The following is a 17,229-nucleotide window of genomic DNA, read 5'->3' on the forward strand; positions in this document are numbered from 1 at the left end:
TGGTGTCCCTCAGACGCAATTCAGGGGAGGTAAAAGCACGTCGAGAACGATTAAAATGAACACACACACATTTGTCTGCAGAAAAGGTAAAACCCGTCTTCTCAGTCCTTGCCTCTAATCGCTTTATCGTAAGCTGCAGCTGCCGACTAGCAGTGACAAGACTGGAGGAAGAACAGAAAACAGTCGACGGCTGGAATTTGTACGCCAATACGGCAACTGGACGTCCACTGATTGGCCATAGGTGGCGTTTTTAGGTGAATCCCATTTTATGCTCCATCGGACTGACGGCCGTTGGGGTGTACGGCGTGCAACATCTGGAAGCAAGGGAGTCCAGGCCACAGGAAAGGATTTTTTTTTCTGACATTACCTGAGTGATCTCGTCATTCTGGAAGGCACAATGGATTAACACAAGCATGCATCTATCCTTCGGAACCATGTCTAACCCCTCCATGCAGTTTGGCGTCTACCATGAGGACAATGCGCCGTGTCACACAGCTCGCAGAGTACGTGAATGGTTCGAAGAACATCAGGATGAGTTTACCACACTCACCTGACCACTAAAATCCCCGCATTAAAACCCAATCGGGATATGTAGGACCACCTAGATCGGCCGATTCGTGTCATGTTTCGTCAAACGAGAAACGTGCAGCTGGCTACGTACGACACTGGAGGCGGCATGACTTCCTTCCAGAACCTCACTGACTCTCTTCTTGCTCGTCAGCGCTGCAGAAGATCACATTAATGTGACTCGACCGTGTGTTTCTATAACTGAACACCCTGTCATTTGTGTCTTGAAAATGCCAATGGGTTCACCTGTCGAAAAGTCGGTGGTTATCGAAGAGGTGATCGAGCCGAATCCCTGCAAGTTGGTTTTGAACGTTACTGACTGCCTATGTGCCTCTTGCAAGACGGTGGACGTCTCGACTGCAACCCGTAAACGGCCCACTTAGAGGGGGGAGGGGGGGGAGGGATTATAATGTGACTCGACAATATAAGCCACAAAGCCTACAAGGTTGTTAGCGCGCACAGTCCTTTTGTGACGGGAAATCAGAAGCCTGCCGCGGTCATACTACGCAGCCTGCGGCTGTTTCCGTAGCGACGGCGGCAATTAGCCCAAGTCATTAGGCCTCCGGAAGAACCGTCGTCACGCGTGTCTGCGCGTGCGCGCGCCCCGATAAGGGCTGGCCGCGTTCGTTACCCTGCCAGCTCTTCTCCGCACTGGAACACTTTTGTACAGTCTGGGCAATATAAAACTCGCCCGGAAAATACTTACAATTAGACTGACACAGAACTGACTCTTATTAACTATCATCACAGAAGATGCCGGAAATGCTCACCGTTGAAGTCGATGCAGCACTGTGTTCGATTTATTAAACTGTGAGACACGCGTAGTACGCCGACAGAGGGATAGCAGCAATAGTGTTTTCAATGTCACGTAGCTCTTCCAGTGTGTGAGGATTACTCAGTACACCCGACCCTTCAACTTTCTCCACTGGTAAAAATCAGCATGGAGAGAGATCAGTCAATCAAGCTGGCCAGGAGACTGCACTCCCTCTGCTGACTGTCCTCTCCTCACGGAATACCTCACGCACTCGTGACAAGGTTGACAAGATGGTGTGCGCTGTTGCTCTGTCATGCTGAAGACATCCATTGAGTCATTTAAATTCTGTGGCCGACTCTCTAACTCTGTGATCAGCACGTCTGGGTGCTAAATCGAGGACTCGGGTTCGATACACCGTACTGCCAGGGAGTTTTTTCTTGGTGGGGGGCCTGGAAGTTGGTGCACTCAGCCTCGTGATACCATCTGAGCAACAACTTGAATTACAAGTAGGGGCTCCAAGGTTACGAAAGTCGACAACGGCCGGGAGAGCTGTGTGCTGACCCACGCACCTTCATACCGCATCTAAATGACGCTATTGACAAATGGTGACGTGGCGGCCAATCGGTTGCGATTGACCCATCTGGGCCAGAATGTGAAGATTTGCTTTTTGTTTTATCTTCTGCGAGTCGATCCACATATGGATTGCACAGTTTCTGGGCATATTGGTTAGCATTAAAAGTTTGGTGAAAGAATCGTCGTATACGGTGTGGATACCAGACATTGCGCACCAAACACCTTTCTCGAGACTATGCGATGGTTCTTCAAAGTACTGATGGGAATTTTCTGTTACGTAATGAAGCTGTGAGTTCACATACCCTGACAGGCTGAACCGGGCCTCATTTGAAGAAAAAAACTGTGGATCAAAAAGTTCTGGTTCAACTTCACTCAGAAATCACAGGCACAACTTAACATGTGGAAGTTCGTCTGAACGCTAACTCGCGAACAACAGTAAATTTGTAAAGACGTAGTTACTGGTCGTTTTTGATAATGTTTCGACACGATGACCTCTTAATTTTCCGATGTGCCAAGAATTCATCGGGTTTTGTTCCAGGCTTTCGTTCACTTGAGTCGTATTCTCATATTTTCAAACGGTTTTCGGGACAAGGATAGAAGCTGAAGTAATAAATTAAAATTTGTGCAAAGGCTGCGCCTTTAACCCAGGCTACTGCTTACGAGGCAGAAGCGGTAGACACTATACCTCCCTGGCTTTGTGTCTAAGAGAGCTGCAGGGAATAGCTTCGTCCAGTGCCTTCCCTAATACAACTTTTAACTTAACAGGAGACCCACGTTCAAGTCCCGGCCTTGGCACAAGTTTTGAATCGCTACTTCAGCTCCCATCCTCATTGAAGATAAAATTGAGACTGAATATGCCTCACGGTAAATGTAATTACATCGTATCAATAGATTACGCACCCTAATGTACAGGTAGAATTTCCTCATTACGTACAATGCTGTACCAATGCCGCGCGGAGTGGCCGAGTGGTTTAGGGCGCCATGTCACGGACTGCGCGGCCCGTCCCGTCGCAGATTCGAGTCCTCCCTCGGGCATGGGTGTGTGTGTTGTTCTTAGCATAAGTTAATTTAAGTAGTGTGTAAGACTAGGGACCGATGACCTTAGCAGTTTGATCCCCTAGGACTTCACACACAGTTGAACATTTTGAGCTATTCCAATATAGAAGAGCCTCAGCAGTACTGGCGATTTAAGAAGGGGAAAAGTGAAGATGGGCTGAGATGTGATTTGAAGTTTGTGTTACGGAGGGCACCGGACTAGTGTATTCTATGCAGCTGCATTAGGAATAATGCCAGGGTGGTGTGGTGGATAGCGCATCTGCCTAGTAAGTACGAGACCTGGTTTCAAGTCCCAGCCTTGGCAGAGATTTCAATTCATTACTGCAGCTTTTACCCTTATCGCAGATACAGTTGAGGATCAGTATCTCTCCAAGAAAATGTAACTACACCAGATCAATAGATCTTTTCGAATAGTTACGGTTTATATTCGATACTGAGCCTATTCGCGCTATTACGGCTCTAAATTTAGCACTGCAGACTTTGCTGGAGGTTTTGCCGAATCACTTTCATTCTTAAACGCTTGCGCACACAGTTCCGCACACGTTTCCCACGAACTGGGCTTTCCATAACATTTCTCAATGAACAAGCTAAGTTTTGTCATGAGAATCATTCTGTGTTGCATTCAACTGGTCACGAAACACTCTCCGCCTCTCACTCATTCAAACGCAGTGACACAGCGAAGTGCTCGGGACAAAGCGTGTGGAGGATGCGAATGCTTATCTGACAGCAACTGATTGGTGTATCGAAATCTCGGTTTCCAGAATTTTGCTCATTAACAAGGGTCAATTCCTCATCAGTCTAATAAATACTTTCTGGATCAGTTTTGTTTTGCCAATTCCGTACATCTCGCTACACCTACCGTTTAGCGTAATTGAAGCATAAAGGAGCTCGCGCAATCACATTCGACATATTCAGTTTCAGAGTCGATAGAGGCAGTGAGAGGCTTATCACCTTCAGAACAGGCACAAGGTCACTACCCGCAACATTAACTCATCCCTGTCGGCGCCACAGACGATGAAAAGATTAAAAATGCATCAGGAAATAAAGAAATTGCTCGCTACGTTAAAATAGGCGAAGCTTTAATCTTGACGGGGAACAGAAATTCGATAGTTGGAAAGAAAAAGGAAGGAGAAATAAGAAAACATGGACCAGTAACAAGCGAGGTGGCGTACTGGTTCAGACACTGGACCCGCATTCGGGAGAACGACTGTTCAGATCCCCATCCGGCCATTCAGATAAGATTTTCCGTGATTTCCCTAACTCGCATAAGGCAACTGCCGGGACGGTTCTTTCGAAAAGGTCACGGCCGGTTTCCTTCTCCGTCCTTTCCGAATCCGAGCTTGTGCTCCTCCGTTTCCAACGATCTCGCTGTCGCTGGGACATTAAACAATAATCTTTCACTTAAATAGTTTAACTCAATAATTAATATATCAAGAAGTTGACGTGTTTATCTCCTCTAGGCTGTCATATTTGGGATCAGTTATATACTATAAAATGGGCTTGTAACGCGAAACCTAGGTCGTACAATAATAATAAAGTTAGTGGAACTACGCAAAAAAGTGTTTCATTTAGTTAATACGAGATGGGACTTAGATATGTTAAAAGAACCAGAGACCGTGGAGCGTATCAAACAGTGCATTAGGCAACCATTAACTGGAATAAAAAAAGGAATACAATAGAAGAGGAATGGGTAGCTTTAAGAGGTTTAGGAAAATTAGCATACGAAGAACTAAGTAAAAAGACAAGCCCCATGATGGAACCGTTAATGACGTGGGAGTTACTAAAATTTGATTGATGAAAGGAGAAAATATAAGAATTCACGATTTGAAACAGGAAAAGTAGAATACACGAGTGGATGCCTAAAATAGGACGTCGATGGGAAGTGCAAAGTTGCAAAATAGGACTGTTTAGAGGACAAATGCACAATTGTAGAAATATGCGTGAATGTAGGAAAGGTAGATGTCCCCTATAGAAAGAAAATTAAAGAAACTTTTGAGGAAAGGGAAGAGTGTGTGTAAACAGACGGAGAGCAAGTATTAAGCAAGGAAAAGAAGACAGTATGGTGAAAGGAATATATACGAGAAAAATGGACACAGCCTTCATAACAGTTTTATGGGAAGGGGAGAGGAACTGGATGATGTATACTGCGAGAAGAATTTTACAAATCATTGAAACATCTGTTCGTAAAAGGGCACCTTGAACAGCAAACATTCCCCCAGAATCATTAAGATCATTGAAAGTGAGACGATTGCTCCTTATAATACATATAAAATTTTAATACTACATGTCTCTGAGTCCATTTGCTCCTTCACTTATAACCCTCTTAAAGCTTTACATTTCCTCTACAAACAATAAAAGTTCTATATCAGATAACTGCGTTTAGTGATTCGTTTTAAAAGCACTAGCAATGCACCGTCGATAATACTGCAAATCGGGCGTTGATTCTACGAAGAATACGGGACTCTAAAATCGCCGCAGTTCTAACGCGCTGGCAGCGTCGAGCATTATTGACATTGCTTTGCGTCATGTACTTTAATCATGTTCCATTCTCTACCCCAAATGTTAGAGCAGGCTGCTCAAGGTTCAAGCCGTTGAAGAGCCCTCTTCTTTTCAGTCAGTTACCTGCTGAGCTTATAGTCGAGGTATGCTGGACTCTTGCACACTTTGCAAACATGGGAAACGACCTACAGGAGAAATGACCGATGGCAAGATATAAACCTGACACTCTCTAGTCGACTGTAACTGTAGAAGATGTATGTAACGTTACACTTCTTGGACTCAAATGGCGGTGCAAAACATCAAACTATCAGTAGCACGTCAAATGATTGCGTACCATCTGCAACAACCAGCCTCTCAGTAAAATCCTAAAATAATATTAAATGCTGTAACGCTTTAAAGATGCGCAGTAAGGAGTAATTCGCCTTTGTTCCTAGATGGACGCTGTAACTCAGGCATCATATAGAGGAAGTGTGAAGAAAAGGAACAAAGGCGTTGCATAAAATTACTAATGTCAAGAACAGGCTATTTTGATTTCCCTAAGAAATATCTGCATTTATGTCTGGTGTGATATCTATAATTTTATTAACTGCTTCATTCAAATTACAATGTATCTCTCCTGACGGATACTGCTACATATTAAACGATTGAAATTCTTGTGATTAATACTAATTATGTTCACGTCGCCCGTCCTTCCACAAAACAGCACTCCCTTTCGCATCTTACTGCATTTTGCCACAACGTTGACGCTTTGTGAGTTACCAACACACAACAGCATCTTCAGTGGACAGTCTCCTGCAAACTGTAACGTAGTCCACCAAACCTTTTACATACGTCGTGAACCAGCCGGCCGGTGTGGTCGAGTGGTTCTAGGTGCTACAGCCTGGATGTCCTTAGGTTAGTTAGGTTTAAGTAGTTCTCAGTTCTAGGGGACTGATGACCGCAGAAGTTAAGTCCCATAGTGCTCAGAGCCATTGGAACAATACGTCGTCAACCTTAAAGCTGCTATAATACTTGGAATGTGCCCGAAGCTGTATTTACATCTGACGATTTCTCCGCGCTAAAAACAACATATTAAGCTCTGTATGATAGGGAGTCTTGAAGTCTTCAGTTCAATCACAAAGATGGAGTGATATTACGTACGCAATTATTTTGCTAATTAGGTGGCAGTGCAGAAATGTATCAAACACCTTCCAAAAGACGAGGAATGCGTCATGAGCTTGGGGCCGTTGTCTGCTGCCGTTGGCTGTCACGTACGAACGTTGTGAGCTGAGCTTCAGGAGACTGCTGTTTGTGGAGTTCATGTCCATTCCCGAAGAGGTGACTTTCACTCTTTAGAAGAATCTTAAGACAAGAACGTAAAGCTTGTTTCGTAAATATACGACTTATTGACATCAGCGACATAGACGAATAGTTTTGTGAAACTGTCCGACGACCCTACTTGACCTGCAACTTATTTCAATCGATCTGAACGTTTCGTTGTTTAAGCGACCTACGAAACACTGCTGCTGGAAAGGAAAGCAATTTCTTTCCTAATCATCTATACAGAATCGTACTAGCATCACAGCAGATCCAGTTGCCATTCCTCTTGAGCGATAATTTGTTTTTTGTTTTCGTTTTATTTGTGTTTCTTTATTTCGTGTCTTTTTATAACAATACCCGTCACTTCGGGGTTCGTGTGACGAATTAAATGAGGAACTGTAATAGGATTTTCATTGAAAAAAGTGACGAAGGACAATTTCTGTATTTCAGTATTTCGTGTTTCGTCCTCTGGTTCGGTATCAATGTGATCATTAAGCGGCCATATGTAGAACTTCGGTCTGTTTATTTTCGTCGCATTGGTAGACAGTACTTTAATGGTTCAAATGGCTCTGAGCACTATGGGACTTAACATCTGAGGTCATCAGTCCCCTAGAACTTAGAACTACTTAAACCTAACTAACCTAAGGACATCACACACATCCATGCCTGAGGCAGGATTCGAACCTGGGACCGTACCGGTCGCGCGGTTCCAGACTAAAGCGCCTAGAACCGCTCGGCCACACCGGCCCAGTGCTTTAATTTCGAACACATTGATCGCTACTCGTATTATTCCTCTTCCGCTAATTTCGACTTATTTCAGTTTTTGTTTGTCAATGTCGTTTCAATTTGTGTAGCAGCTCTTCTTGATTTCAAAAAAACTTTATGACACGGCTATTAAATCGCAGCGGATGATTCCCATTTCTCATAAACCTACCTGACACAGAAAAACGCTTGAATTTTATCCGTCAGTACTCCACTTTTTATCTCCAGACAAATGTTCACGTCAAGTGTTCAGGTAATACCTAAAAGTCACTTATGCGGCAGTTAACGATGATTTCGTCTTCCTTGTTTCTGGTCGCACTTGCAAAAGAGAAATATTTTGTTTCCTGCCTTAACATTCATTTTAAAACTCAAATGCCGGCCTGAGTGGCCGAGCGGTTCTAGGCGCTACAGCCTGGAACCGCGCGACCGCTACGGTCGCAGGTTCGAATCCTGCCTCGGGCATGGATGTGTGTGATGTCCTTAGGTTAGTTAGGTTTAAGTAGTTCTAAGTTCTAGGGGACTGATGACCTCAGCAGTTAAGTCCCATAGTGCTCAGAGCCATTTGAACCAATTTAACACTCAAATGTTTACTGATCGCCCCTCTACGTCATTTAACTAAAATAACATTACCCTCGAAATTCGACAAACTGCCACTGCCCGATTTCTGGAGGTGGATTAACATCCAGCCGCTCGTAAGGAAAAGTAAAGTTTATTTGGATCGGTGATTTCGGGGGTGTTAAACTCTCCGCTGACAATAATATAACGTTAAGGAAAACACACATATTAATCCAATCACATAAATGTTATGTCTTCCTTTAATCCGACTTGGTGCAGTTCCCAAACAATCGAACAGTACTGAATAATACATCGCACTACTGTTCTATATGCGATCAGCTTCACAGGTGAACCACATTCCTAAAATTCTCCCAATAAACTGAAGTCGACCATTCGCCTTCCCTACTACAGTCCTTACATGATGTAAGGTGCGGACATTCATTCGAGTTGATCGATGGATCACAATCAAACACCACGTTACTCAACTGGACGTCTGTGTCGCACGCGATCACCAATTAGCGTACTCAAAGGTGTGTGCCAGTTTGGTTCTTCACGGCCTAACAGAAGGCTATAAAGGTCTTCCATCTGTTTGGGCCAATGAAGGATGCACTCCGTGGAAAGCAAAACGTGGAAGATGCTAATGTTATTGATGCTGCAAGACGCTGGTTTCGACGTCGATCAATAGAGTGGTAGCGTGGAGGCATACAGACCTTTCCAGTAAGGCGTCGTAAGGGCGTCGCATTGAACGGAGATTATGTTGAAAAATAGGGTTTTGTAGCCAAAACAGTTGTGAATAATATGTTGTACTGAAAACCTGAAAAAACTAATCTGATTTCAGAAAAAAGTGTAGCGTTACTTATTCAAGGCCCCTCGCACATATCCTATCGAGCGAATTGAGTTGTTTTCGATTTTTTAATAGCAACCTCTGTGTTGCTTTTGCGTCTATGTACGTAACGAAGGTGCAATTACAATGTCATGTTATTCAACAACAGAATTTCCGAACACAGAGTTTAGTATTTGAGCTTCCTGTCATGTTTCGTTGTTGTTCCGGTATGCTGAATGCACTACTGGATGGATGATATTTACCTGTTAACGAGCCTCACTGCTGATCAAACCTTTTTCAGTGCATTCTGAAATTATTAAAGGATTCTGACAAGAGCGTCCCGATGCTCGTTAAAACTTTTCTGTGCTTCCATTTTCCAGCAAGGCTTCGGCTCTGACTGAATCTCCGACGAAGCTCCCTCTGAACTCGCAGTAAAGTGTTAAATATGTTAGCCTTAAGCAGCAACACATACGTACCTAAAGCGTGTCTTACAACATTCTGGCGGTTGTGCCTTAGGTCGTTAACCATTTTATTTTATTATCTTCGGAGATTTAGCGCGCATCTGACGGTCAGTGATTATGTGAACATAACCCGGTTACAAAGCTGACGACTGTCGAAGGAAGAAGAAACCCCAGAAAAAGACTGGCGCATGACCAGCGAAGCGTCAAGAACGACACGCAGGCTGGCAGCGGCGTATCCTAATGGCCTGCAATGTTCATTAAATACCATTTTCACTTGCAGAATGAAGGAAAAACGAGCCTGTGGGTTTTAAAATTCTATACTAGGATTTTCACTCCTGTTTTAGTCAGTTGTGCAACCACTAAAACAAATTCGTTTCTGTTTCTTGTTAAAATCTCGTTTAATTTTCATGTAAGGTCTGCTTTTCTCCACAATCGATCACATTACATTGCATCTGCAATAATGACAATAGCTTCAGGTGCATGGATTAGGTTTATTTGTTTACGTCCGGTTTCGGTGATACAATTCACCATCTTCGGCCCCTAGATACAGCAGACACATAGTTTATCATACTATACAAAATGTAACATTACGATATCTATATTTACTTTTTTGAAAAGCCAGATGTTCAACTGCGTTACATTGAAATAATTATCATTACATATCTGTATGTGACCAGTATAGTATTAAAAACTGTTGAGACATCATTTATCGATCGTATTTCCACTTAACAAATTTGTAATAATTATTACGAAACCTAAAAGTTTATACTCTATTAAGGACCTGTTGTGTTGATCACATGAAACACTCAAATGCTGTAGTGGACAAGATGTCATTTGAATGGGTAAAAAGTAAACTTATATAGGGCAGAAGCATAATTTTGAATTCAATAGGTTACCCATGGCTGCCTAAGATGCTACACACACTTCGTCCAGTTGATAGAAGTGGGATTCGTATAAGCGTAACAGTGAGAGCCTATTAATGACAACGCGACATAGAGTAAATTTTATACTGGCATTAGCCATACAATGCAAATACATGTGTACACATAATTCATTGTGGTTATACCTCAGGCGGTGTCTAAGTGTGAAGTCAGAAGGTGTTTGACAGTTAGAACACGGTTGTTCTTCTTATTACAGAAGTTTATTCCCCAGATCGAACAAAAAATACACAGTGATTACTAGTTACAGCGAAAAGAAATCGACATCTTCAGATCATTTGTAACAAGAAGAACACCAGTGTTTATATTCTGAGGTCGCCTCCAATACAGCTGACAAGACCAAGAACATTTGGGGTAGTCAAGCAGGCACTCAGTGGACTAATGATGTTATGCTATGGTATCAGACGTGGTTTTCAGTCATAACCAGTTCTGAATTTTGTTTGGTAACGCATTATTCTATTTCGTCTATATAATAAAATTTTAACCTATCCACGCGGTCTGTAATTCTGTAAGTGTGTCGATAGGGAAACGGACGCCTATCTGATACAAACATACCATGTGTATCATAAAGACAGCATGTGACAGTACGCATAGGCTGACAAGGGCGTCTGTGTAGTCGATTTACTCTAAACAGAACAGTATAGATATTAATTCCCGATGTGGAAGTTTATATGAAGAGACAAAAAAATTGTTCTCACATCCACAATTGGTGACGTGACGTTTCCAAAGGGGAAAAAAATGTGTAGAACCATCGATGTCCAAGAAAATGAAGCCGAACGTGACATAATACATGATGGTCCATCTACAAACAGGTGTGTCCGTGATAAGTAATATGCAAAGCTTATCACAGTATCTCTACATACCTTTCTTCTGTGGCGTGCTCGGACGGATTTCATCAATTTAATTGTTAGAATGAAGAAAGTCTTAAGAAGTATTGGAATAAGAGATTCGCATGATGTAAGGCCTTAAGATATCAAAACTAATACATGCAGCCCCCCATGAATCAAGGTCCTGGCCATCGGCGGGGTGGCTTGCGTGCCTGGATATCTGTTGAGGAGCCAGACAAACTTGTGGTTCCTGAAGAGGGGCAGCAGCTGCTTCAGTAGTTGCAGGGGCAATAATTTGGATGACTAACTTATCTCGTCTTGTAACATAAACGAAAACGGCCTTGCTGTGCTGGTACTGGAAACGGCTGAAAGCAAGGGAAAACTAGAACCTTAATTTTTTCCTAGGACATGCAGCTTTACTGTATGATCAAATGATGATGGCGTCCTCTTGAGTAAGTATTCCGGTCCCCCATTCCAATCTCCGGGCGTTGACTACACAGGAGGATGTCATCAGGGAAAACAAAATATGGCCAAAGTAGAGAAGATATAAAACGTAGACTGCAATGGCAACAAAAGCATTTTTGAAGAAGAGAAATTGTTAACGCCGAACAACGATTTTTTTAGGTGTTAGGAAGTATTTTCTGTAGGTATTTGTCTGGAGGTTAGCCATGTATGGAAGTGAAACATAGACAATGAACATTTTAGATAAGGAGAGAACAGAAGCTTCTGAAATGTCGGGCTATTGAGGAATGCTGTAGATTATGTGGGTCGATCACGTAACTAATGATTAAGTATTGCATAGAATTGGGGAGACAAGAAATCTGTGGCACAACATAATCAAAAGAAGGGATCGGTTGAGAGGACACTTTCTGAGAAATCAACGGATCACCAATGTAGTATTGGAGGGAAGTGTGGTTGGTAAAAATCGTAGAGGGAGACTGAGAGGTGAATACAGTAACCAGAATCAGAAAGATGTTTGTTACAGTAGTTATCCGGAGATGAAGAGGCTTGCACAACGTAAGGTAACATGGAGAGCTGTATCAAACCAGTCTTCAGTCTGAGGACAACAACAACAACAACAACAACAATTATTGGTTGGATTTCCAGATCAAACTTTACTGAGTTATCACCGGATTCAATGCACGCAGTGCAATTTCGACTCGACATACGCCTAGAGAGTACCTTTAAGGATCAATCCCTAAGCCTGCCTGTCCAGACTACTATGCCTAGCTGTAGTCCGCCCTAACGTTTTGCTTTTCTTAGGAGCAACGACAGCGGAGGTTTGTACTGAACGAGAGCTACCAACCGAATTGTTCACATCTTTTAACAAATAAATACAAGCAGGCGTGTACAACCTTATGTTTTTCTAGTAACATCTCATTTAACCTCATCCTTTCGATCATTTAAAACTCTTATTCTGCATATGTTTGTCATCCAGGAGCAAGATTTTCGTATGCTGTAATCTTAAACGTAATTTGTGTAAAATGGCTGCCAAAGGCCGTCATTTGTAACGGACAACGACCGAAGAGGACCAATGATAACGCAGCTTTACGCCACAGCAACCAGTGACGTGAGCTAAGTAAAAAACTACATTGCCGGTCACCCAGTCAAAATAATAACGAAAACATTGCGGATGAAAAGCAAACTGTCACAGAATGGACGCAAATATTGCTATTATATTTCCTAGTGAAAATTATTATTAATCTAGTGGAAGTGCTTAGTTGACTATATGCTGCCCGAATTATTTATTATAGTCAGTTAACTATTTCAAGAGAGACTTAGCAGTAGAAGGTATTGTAACTAGCTTAAACCTTTGGTCTGCTACACCGGATGCAAAGAGCTTTCTCGCAGGCAAAACTTGGTTTATACTAGTATCTAACGTTACATCCAAGCAACGATCTCGACTGTTCGCTTGGATTTCAAAGTAACTGAATGCGGGGAAATATATGATTAATATAATATTTTAATTCCAGACACAATAGTTTTTATTCTCCGTTACTGCATGCATTCGATACGCAAATTACCATACGGTTACATTCTGTCACAATTCCATTTAGTAATCTTGTCATGAATTCGAATAAGCGTATGAATGTAAATATTTTACGCAGTTTAAAGGGAGTTTATCGAGAAAGTAGCTTTTTCGAGTGCGGTGAAACAGTTTCCCGTAAAAGATTCAGCAGTAGTGACAATAGCAAGGATTCAGCACAAGGTTAAGTGGTTTTAGCAGTGGAGATTAAAGATATGTCTTTAATGAAGTATCAACTTAAGCTAAATTTGGCCTAATAGATAGGCCAAAGTAAGCAAAAAGGATCTGGTGCATGCCGACGTCCGTCCGCAAACGGGGCGAAGGACACAAGAATTGCTACCAACTCTTCTCGTGAGATCCGCTAAGCGCCGACACAGTACGACTGAAATATCACACAAATTGAATTCCACTGCTCTGAGTAATTGAAAGAATATCTGTAAGTGAATGGCTCTGCGCACTATGGGACTTAACTTCTGAGGTCATCAGTCTCCTAGAACTTAGAACTACTTAAACCTAACTAACGTAAGGACATCACACACACCCATGCCCGAGGCAGGATTCGAACCTGCGACCGTAGCGGTAGCGCGGTTCCAGACTGTAGCGCCTAGAACCGCTCGGCCACCCCGGCCGGCATCTGTAAGTGAAGACGACGACAAAGTTGAGGCGGCGACGATAAAGCAGCGTAACATCTTTATGAAACAAATTTAGAAAGAAACTCGCATCCAGCTTACGAAAAGTGTAATCGTGAGTAATTAAGACGTTTTAAACTTAGATACAGCTGGGATTTCTAAGAGTTTGCTAATGTACGTGGTTGAAGGCGTATTTTCAGGTTGACGATTCCATTCTCCTATGCAATACCGCGGTTCGATCGCGTCCGCATTGTTACTTTCTGCCAGGAAGGGCTCTCAACAAGGGAAGTGTCCAGGCGTCTGGGAGTGAACCAAAGCAATGTTGTTCGGACATGGAGGAGACAACAGAGACGCAGGAACTGTGGATAACATGCCTCGCTCAGACCGCCCAAGGGCTACTACTGCAGCGGATGACCGCTACCTACGAATTGTGGCTTGAAAGAACCCTGACAGCAACCCCACCATGTTGAATAATGCTTTTCGTGCAGCCACAGGACGTCGTGTTACGACTCAAACTGTGCGCAATAGGCTGCATGATGGGCAACTTCACTACCGACGTCCATGGCGAAGTTCATCATTCCAACGGCGACACCATGCAGCGCGGTACACATGGGCCCAACAACATGCCGAATGGACCGCTGAGGACTGGCGTCACGTTCTCTTCACCGATGAGTGTAGCATGTGCCTTCGACCAGACAATCGTAGGAGAAGTGTTTGGAGCAACCCGGTCAGGTTGAACACCTTGGACACACTATCCAACGAGTGCAGCAAGGTGGAGGTTCGCTGATGTTCTGGGGTGGCACCATGTGAGGCCGACGTACGCCGCTGCTGGTCATGGAAGGCGCCGTAAGGGCTGTACGATACGTGAATGCTATCCTCCGACCGATAGTGCAACCATATCGGCAGCATATTGGCGAGGCTTTCGTCTTCATGGATGACAATTCGCGCCCCCATCTTCTTTCAGGATTACGACATCGCTCGACTAGAGCGGCCAGCATGTTCTCCAGACATGAACCCTGTCGAACATGCCTGGGATAAGTTGAAAAGGGCTCTTTATGGACGGCGTGACTCTCGAACCACTCTGAGGGATCTACGCCGAGTCGCCGTTGAAGAGCGGGAGAATCTGGACAAACAGTGCCTTGATGAACTTGTGGATAGTATGCGACGACGAATACAGGCGTGCATCAATGCAAGAGGACATGCTACTGGGTATTAGAGGTAACGGTGTGTACAGCAATCTAGACTACCACCTCTGGTGGTCTCGCTGTATGGTGGTACAACATGCAATGTGTGGTTTTCATGAGCAATAAAAAGGGCGGAATTTATGTTGATCTCTTTTCCAGTTTTCTGTACAGGTTCCAGAACTCTCGGAACCGAGGTGATGCAAAACTTTTTTTTTATGTGCGTATAACACAGTCTGTTTATGGACAAATACGTTAATCAAGAGTGGCATTAACATGAATGCCCAGGAATAAAATAATACAAGGTTATAGAACTAACGTCAACTGCTGCTGTTTGTATGACCATCAACTTTATATTTAAAAAAAAAAAACTACAAATGAACTGTTGACTTATTTTTATTCTTACAAGAACATGATCTGGAATGTAAGTAAAGGCAGATTCTGCTTGCTTCAGCTAAAGGTAATACATATGTATAAAAGTTACAGTATTTTTAATGAACTGCATCTGTTTGTATGACCATGAAAATAATATTTTAAACACAAGAACAGGACTTCAAACGAACTGCTAACGTATTTCTCTTCTTACAATATCATGATCTGGAATATTAGTAAAGGCAGATTCTGATTATTTCAGCTAACGGTAATACGTATAAAATTATCGATTTCCTTTAACAGTATAGGGTTTCGACATTTAGGCGTATAGTACTGTAATTATTCTGTGGTAGGATATTTACGTCGACGTCCTACGCGTGGGCGCTGGCTGCGCAGAACTTCTTACAAGTTTACACCGCTTACTCCTCACCATTTCAATAAAAACCACGCAGTGGCGCCGCAGCATTTAATCATCCCACTATCTCTGAATCGTCTTCATGAAGAGTTTCTTTCGGAAAGTAGGACAATATCCCCTACGTACGAGATATGATCAAAAAGTAAGGGGAATGTTTTAATTTCGCGGGCTTTATACATCGGATTTTCAAATTTTTATCTTGGTGGAACAGCTTTACTTCTGCCAGTATCTCGTCTCCTACCTTCCAAACTGCGGAGAACTTCAGTAAAGTTTGGAAGGTAGGAGACGAGATACTGGCAGAAGTAAAGCTGTGAGGACCGGGCGTGAGTCGTGCTTCGGTAGAGCACTTGCCCGCGAAAGGCAAAGGTCCCGAGTTCGAGTCTCGGTCGGGCACACAGTTTTAATCTGCCAGGAAGTTTCAAAGCTGATGTAGATCTATAAACAAAGATTTTTTAAGAGAAACAAAAATTCCCGTTACTTTTTGATCACACTCTTATACACGGAATACCTCATACTTCCGAGTATTCCACCAAGCTTCATACCACTTACTGCATCCCTGGTACTACAGTTAACGTTGTTAATGGCATAAGGTAGAAATACCAAACTCCTTCTTCCAAAAATGTTTCACCGAGGAATATCGTAATACGGTCCTTCCTTTAAATCGTAGCAGGAGCGTCAAAATAACAGCTATCGAAATAATTGAACACGGGATGGAAAATCAACTGAAATCGCTGAACAGAGGAGAGGCCAGTGGGCCTGATGAGACACCAGTACTGTTCTAAATGGATTATGTGAAATAATATCTTACTCTTCTTCTGGCATAAGTGTACTGTAGGTCGCTGTAGAAGCGAAGCGTTCCTGATGGCTGGAAAAAAAACGCAGGTCATTCCTGATTTCCAAAAGAGTCGTCAAATAAATGGATAGAGCTACAGGCCTACATCACTAACGTCGGTCTGTTGTAGAAACTTGTAACCTGTTTTACGCTCATGCATTATGACATTTCTGTAGACCAAAAATCCCATTTGTACGAATTCACATGTATTCCCAGACAAACGTCGTGTGAAACCCAGTTCAAATGGTTAAAATGCCTCTGAGCACAATGGGACTCAACATCTGAGGTCATCGGTCCCCTAGACCTAGAATTACTGAAACCTAAGTAACCTAAGGACATCACACACATACATTCCCAAGGTAGGATTCGAACCTGCGACCGTAGCAGCAGCGCGGTTCCGGACTGAAGCGCCTAGAACCGCTCGGACACAACGGCCGGCGAAGCCCAATATAGACCCCATGCAGGGGCGTTCGATACAGCTCTGCACTGCCTCCTAATGAACAAAATACGAGCTTACGGAATATGAAACCACCTGTGTGACTGGATTGAAGAGTTCCTGGCATACAGGACACACTACGCTACTGTTAACAGAGTAAACCCGACAGACGTAAAAGTAATTTTGGGTGTACTCCAGAGGATTTTCATAGGATCATTACTTTC

General features: G+C 43.1%; 1 protein-coding gene and 1 non-coding gene across 2 annotated transcripts in view; one reads left to right on the forward strand and one right to left on the reverse strand.

The window, feature by feature from the left end:
- LOC124612495 overlaps positions 1–17,229 on the reverse strand; it is a 671,121-nt gene that overhangs the window by 438,381 nt on the left and 215,511 nt on the right. The window lies entirely within an intron of this gene.
- Trnas-gga lies at positions 7,889–7,972 on the forward strand. Its single transcript is given in 2 exon segments — positions 7,889–7,928; positions 7,938–7,972. It is a non-coding gene; the product is annotated as a tRNA-Ser (tRNA).

This window comes from Schistocerca americana, chromosome 1 (genome assembly GCF_021461395.2).
Source record: "Schistocerca americana isolate TAMUIC-IGC-003095 chromosome 1, iqSchAmer2.1, whole genome shotgun sequence".
Taxonomy (NCBI): domain Eukaryota; kingdom Metazoa; phylum Arthropoda; class Insecta; order Orthoptera; family Acrididae; genus Schistocerca; species Schistocerca americana.